The following is a 7,053-nucleotide window of genomic DNA, read 5'->3' on the forward strand; positions in this document are numbered from 1 at the left end:
CTTTGGATGCTGTGAAGGATTACTTTTAATTGTTTGAAGGAAACAGAGTAAAAATTTTGTTCTCTTTCTTTATATGAAAGTATGGTAAGAATTCCAGTATTTTCCTAATATCCTCAGCTAATTTAATAATACAGCTTTGATTTAATACATTTGACATCCTGCCACTAATAAAGAAAATAACACCTTGAATAATAAAAAACTTGTAGAATTAAATAATAAAAATATACAAAATTTTATTTACAAATTATACATTTTTTTTATATATCTATCACCTTCTTAAATTATAATAAACAAATTATTTCGCATGTGTTCACAGCTTCCTTTAGAGATACACCGAAGTCGCATTAATTCGATTCCACAACGTTTATCTCTGAAAAACAAAAATATATATTGTAAATTTATCTCAATAAATCTTAATATATATAAAAAGTAATTTATCTATTGTATTTATAGATATTTTCTTATTTCTTATTAGATATTTACTATCACTTTTGACAAAATCTTGATATATTTTTCAAGTCCATTTAAAAAAAAAATCAAAAACGTTTTATAAGTCAGAAATCAATACAAAGATCCCCCATATAGTGGGAAATAAATATCATTAATTAATTTTAATATCTATATCTATATACTCTAACTCATTCGTATGGTTCTATTTTTGAAGATCCTATATTTATTTATATTTCTTCTGTTCTCTTTTTAACTCATAGAGATATAAAAATACTTCATGAAAAACAAGATTGTTAGAACTCTATATCGTAAACACGTAAACAGTAAAATTAACTACCTAAACAAGCATGCTAAAGATACCCTGATAGATTAAACTGCTCATCGTTAATTAGTTCCAAAAAATTACATCAGCTATAACTTCTATATATCAGGTTTTTTGAATTAAAAAAAAAAAGTTCAATATTTAATTTGATTTTATTTTAAAACTTTAATTTATATATTGAATCAAAAAATAATAATAATATAAGAGAAAACAGATATAACATTGAATGTACTGAGCTAATTATTTTAGAAGAAAGTTTGTTGCAAGGATTAACAATAAATAAAAAATATAAAAATTAATTTATAATTCAATATTAAAGTTTAAAAGCAATGAAGATTGAACAGAATACATAGCCTTAAGTTATCTACATGTGGGCGTTGTTCCTCTCAAGTTAATTGATGATAGGAGATAGCAATGTTTATTTACATAATTATATATATAGTTAAAAACAATTTATATAATTATAATAAGTGTAAAAATTTATAATAAAACACACAATGTGTTTTGCATGATATATTTTTATTAAAGGCAATCCTAATAAAATTTTTGTGTAAAAATTATTTAAGCCTATTTTTAATGAAAAATTATGTTAGAAATGGTACTGAAAATTAAATTTTATGTATTACATTAAATTTTATTATGTTTTACTTTATATCTCGATATATAGTAAGTACATTTCTCCTTGAACATTATCACCAATTGAATCAATTTTCTGAAAGATATTATTTAGGAGTTTATGTTTGATTGAGTAAACTTAATTACCAAATATATGCAATATTCATAATATTTGGAATTCTTCTAACCAGAATTCTTATAATATATTTTAAAGTGACTTAAAAATACAATTTTAGTATCTTATTAAAAAAACATTTTCTTAATTTAATCAATCGATAACCATATACATACTTCTGTTCGTTGTAACCCAAATGGGTTTGCTGACTGACTCCGTGCTGGGGTTAGGTGCTTCCTCGCCATAGACCACTTTCTTCCCGGTTTTTATCATCTTTCCTTCTCCACTCTTCTTGGATGTCCTCCAATAGACCATCTGGAGTGCCTTCCTTCCAGCGACGAATCGGCTAGTTGATCCTACCAACATTCTGTAACAGAGGTGAGCGCTCTTGAAGTGTTAAAGAAGAATGGTTTATATTTAGTCTCCAACAGCCGGTTTTGAGGAGATTGATGACGTGATTACTTAATCGCTTTAAGTGTTCTGTTATTTTCTAAAATTCTCAAGGACGGTGTTTTAATTAAGGTGTCCTGCATAGGTTAACGTTGTGTGTTAGTTTGTTCAACCCGGTTTCACAGTAATTTAGCATAATTTGCATTGTATAATAGTATACTATTACCTAAAGAAGTATATACAAATGAATAACCATGTCAATATTCTGACTTCAAATATTTTTCCCGCGCCCCCTAGTGATGATGTACAATATCATACAGAATTATATGAAACATAATAAGTTCTTAAATTATTAATAAAAAAAACGTTCTGAGGGACAAGGACTATACAATCCCTAAAAATATACTGTTATTAAAATTTTTAAAGTTAAATTTTCTTTATTTTGAGTGCTGGGAGACATATGTACGTCTTGTGGTTTTAGACATATATTTTTTCAGAAATCAAACATTTTATCCGAACAACTAGAAATTAACATTTTGTGAATTTATTTTGTCAAATACCTTTCAATATAAAAAAATTACTACTTAAACTAAGATAAAGGTTATAAACTATTTTATAAATAAGGTTTTTCATAAATTAAACTTATTGTCTGAACAACTTCAAATCAATTTATTTTAGCAAATATCATGAAAACTACTATTTGTAGGAAGATAAAGGTCATAAATTACTTTACAGTACATTAAACTAGCTTTAATTTGAGTGCTAATAGACATCTATACGTCATAAAGTTCCTGAGATATAGATTTCTCAAAATAAATACACTAACTACTAATGTTTTATGAAATTATGCTTTTTAAAAAGCTATATCTCCAGAACCATTGAAAGGAAATAGCTCTATTAGGACTAACATTTCAGAAAATTTACTCTGTTTTAAATAATTCCCTCTTAGCTTTTCTAGTAGTGTTTGTTATTTTAAAGATAATAGCTCCGAATGAAAAATTATTTTTTTTTGATGTTTTGAAACAGCCACCATTTTTTATTCCCCCTACCTATGCTTGGCAGACTCATCAGTTTTGAATAGTAATTATACATATTTTTCATTAAAGTAATCAAAAATTGGGGTGAAATAACTGCATTTTTTCTTCTTGGCTCTGGACCTATAAACGACTATGGTTTGCCCACAATCCCTAGTTTTGATCTTTGGTACGCCCTTGGTTAGAATCATACAGTGCCATTACATGATACGTGACTAAACTTGTCCCTCCTCCCATACTCAGGAACAGACCAAGCCATTCCTCAGTCATTTCTCTATTATCTCTCTAGGTACTAGTTATTACTTAATTATCTATTTCAATCTTCTTATTTATCTCCTATTATACATTGTTGAAAGTAAATATTAGCATGGTTTCATTAAAATGTCTGTAATATTATCGATTTAATAATCAAATCACTTTAACAATTAAAAATATGCACGTTATCCATAAATTTATAATTTCATTTACTTGGTTTCTCTTTATTATTTTGTAAAATATTGTCTTGAATAAATTACTAGCGTTGATTTTTACATCTTGAGTAGAGAACATAATAAAAACGTTTTTATAATACGTTATACGTTTATAGTACGTAATACGTTGTTCATAGATGTAAATATTTTGACCTGGGCAGAATGGCCTGTATGGAGTTTTTAAAAGTGTTAAATGATATGTCTCTGAGTAAATTAAGGTAAGGTAAATTATGAATAATAATGTTAAATAAATGAATTGATTGTAGGATCATACAAATAATGGAAACTTTTGTAATAGATTGTCCCTGAAGATGGCCGAATTGGCCGAAACGTTGGACATGTGAATGAAATAAATGTTTTGAGACTATAATTTTGGATAGTGTTGTTGAATTATTTAGTAAAAAATTGCCAGTCTCAAGAAAGAAATTTAAAGATTATAAAAAAAACGTTTTGTTCCTTTGCACCATTGTTAAAAATATTATTTTTTCTTGAATAATTCACACAGTCACAGTTGACAAAGTTCAGAACCAATGCGAAGTAGTGGCGCGGAAAAATACAAGAATTAATCCAATCGCTTATTTAATAGGTTTTTAATTGTAATAAATTTTTTCATTGCAGTCATTAGAAGAAAAGGAAAACTAACGGTCAAACAATTTTTCCTTCGCTATTCTATTTAATTAAATTTCTGACACTAGAATACAGACTCAGACTGAACAAACATTGTGCAAAACTTTATATTCAAAAACTTAGACATTTTATTTTAATCAAAATGATTTGTGGATTCTCACAAAGTTATTTATAATAAAGTAAAACAAAAAAGTAATTACCTCTACCAGGTCTCACGTTATTTAATATTTTCAATAGTATAATTAATTTAGTTATAAGTTTTCTTTTTATTTTCAGATAATTTGGACGCTTAAAAGTTTTTTAGTCTTATGATATTATGAAATAATTTAATTATTTTGATAAATCGAACAAATTTAAGAAAGTTTAGTTTGATTTAAAAAAAAAAAAAAAGAAGTTTTTTTTAATTATTTTTGGAAACAATACTTTTTTCATTTTTGATATCTATTATGTACAAGATGTCTTATTTTGAACCCAACAAAAAATTAAACCTGCATTCTAAAAAGGTTTGTTATTTTTGTCTTTCCAGGGTAGGAAAATTGCACGTAGTCTTTTAACATACCAAACTGAGATCCATCAGTTTATAAAATTTTCTGAAAAGAACAAAAGTAATATTCTTTAATTTATGTAAACGAAATCATTAATGTTACAAAGAAAAAATATTGGATAGTAAAGAACGGAATGTAATAAAAAAAAATTTTTCTACTTATTAATTATTGTATTTTATTTTAGCTGTAATTAGATTTCTCTTAACGTAATATGAAACCCGAAACATCTTGATCAAGTAAATCAAAACTTTTTAAAAACTTGTTGTCACATCATTTAAATAAAATTACTAAAACACCATCTGTCTACTAAAAAGGACCGGGGCAAGTGAATATCCACATCCTAGAGGCGAAATTGATGAAACTGAACACGGTGGATTTAGATTGGAAAATTCTATGTCTAACAGCTCCAGATTCAAACAGCCTGCCTGTGGTTAGGTTTCTTGTTAATAGGGACTTTAACCAAAAATATTAGCATTAATCTTATAACTAGATTTATCTGACCTTTTATAACCTAAACTGTATCAATAACTTGTTGGTAGAAAACAATGGAAGAAACTCGTTAATTGATTGAGTGAGTTCAAAAGATGGCATTCCAAGGCTAGGCAGGAACGATTAGAATATAAATCAGGTAAATATCGAAAATACTTAAAAACTCTTAATAAGCTCGGGGGAAAAGAATGGATCAGCTCACTTAGTATTTACCCTAAAAATTTTAGTGAGAAAAGATTTTCAATGCAACCTTCCCAGACAAGAAAATATGGAAAGAAGGAAAACTAAAATTTGGCAGGTCCTGGCCTAAATATCGCTACTAATAGTTACAGACCTCTGTACCTTAAAAAATGGTAAGCACAGTCAGTATGAACTCCTTATTTTTACTGACTGCAGTGCTTATAAAAAATACAACTATAAAACTTGACTATTACTAAATCTATTCCAAAGGACTTAATGTTCTTCGTAAGAAACATACGATTCATTCGAGACCATAATCTGGGCGACAGAGTAGTACCTGAGAAAAGATTTATACGGATCGTAGTGAGAAAGGGTTTTTCATTACACAATAAAACCTATTTGAAACACTGAAATCCTTGGTTCTCATAGGTGAGTGCATATGTGAAAAAACAAAAAAGAGGGTATATGAATGTAAAAAAATACATATATAAAAAAAATACAGGAATTATGGATTTAGGAAATGATAAGTTATAAGCAAATAAATTAAAATTGAATGTTAATTAAATTGTATTAAATTTAAAAAATATATTTTTAATTATTGGGTGATAACAGAGTCCTAACCTGTTGAAGGAAGGTTCTGTTATAAATGATGTTTGTAAGTTGAAAAAGAGAAGATTATTTATGTGTAAAACTTTTAGATTTAAAATATAAAAATTTATTGAAGTAAATAATCAATTTAAAAACATTATTTGAAACTGTTATGATATTATTTTAATATTTAATTTATTTTAAAGATATGACATGGGCAATTAGCCTAGAGAAAAGATTTTAAATAACATGATATCAATAATTAAGGTATAGCCAAAAACATTAGTATGTTGTTTAGAAAACGATGTAATTAATATTAAAAAAAATGTATAGGTTGTCTCCTCGAAAATGACCTGAGGGCCGAAACGTTGGAGAATTTGTGAAAATAAAAGTTGAGAGTTATTTTGGATCAAAATTGTGTGTGTTAATAATGAAACATTATTATTGTTAAAACTTGTGTTCAGAAAAGGGCATCCTAACTAATTGATTAAATTCTCTAATACATTTTTTTAATACAATCTAAAAAAAGATGGATAAGTTTTAAAGGATGGACAGATATGAAAAATCTACGATTTTTAAAACGTTGCTAGAGAAATGTACATATCTAAAAGAATGGATCGTTAACCGAGAATTTTTCACGTTAGATTGACGCATGTAACTGCGTCATCAAAATGCACTCTAACGTTTAACCTTGACAAAATTTTTGAAAGTTATTCCAAAAAATAATATGCCTTGTAAAATATATAGAATAGATAATTGAATAATATTTTTTGTCATATATTCAATTGGCATTTTCAGAAATTTTGAATAAAACATGAATAATAAGACTTATATATGTAAAGTTTTTTTAATTTTCACCTTCAATACATACCTTTACCAGTAATAATACTGCTGATCCCTGTTCAAAGCTGCCGGTTGCAATGTATACATAGCTACTGGTGGCAGGGAGCCTATATAGTCAGTCTTATCATTGGCTCATTAGGAGACCACATGGCCTGACGTAATCCCAACACCAATAGAACTTGTTCCCATTAGGAGTCGTGTATTGAAGCATTGGAATGAATCATAGTTTATACGAAAGTTAAGTATAGCATTAACAAATAATAACTGTTACTGCATTGAGAAATATTTTAATTATTATTTTTATTCGTGAGTTACTACAGAAAACCCCACAGCAAAGCTGATATTTTCCAGCATAAAATTAGTTGATATCAACTACATAAGGGTT

At 27.1% G+C, this 7,053-nt stretch overlaps 1 long non-coding RNA gene across 2 annotated transcripts; it reads right to left on the reverse strand.

The window, feature by feature from the left end:
* Positions 1–208: 208 nt before the first annotated feature.
* Positions 209–6,830, reverse strand: LOC106688654 (uncharacterized). 2 transcript variants are annotated; one of them, XR_001344345.2, is made up of 3 exons: positions 6,697–6,830; positions 1,679–1,869; positions 209–370 (listed from the first exon to the last, which is right to left on the reverse strand). It is a non-coding gene; the product is annotated as an uncharacterized lncRNA (long non-coding RNA). The 2 variants fall into 2 exon arrangements; XR_010844651.1 differs by lacking the exon at positions 6,697–6,830 and having other exon boundaries at positions 1,679–2,811.
* Positions 6,831–7,053: the final 223 nt, after the last annotated feature.

The sequence above is a fragment of the Halyomorpha halys genome, unplaced genomic scaffold (assembly GCF_000696795.3).
Source record: "Halyomorpha halys isolate HHAL.00 unplaced genomic scaffold, Hhal_1.1 Scaffold1170.1, whole genome shotgun sequence".
NCBI classification, from domain to species: domain Eukaryota; kingdom Metazoa; phylum Arthropoda; class Insecta; order Hemiptera; family Pentatomidae; genus Halyomorpha; species Halyomorpha halys.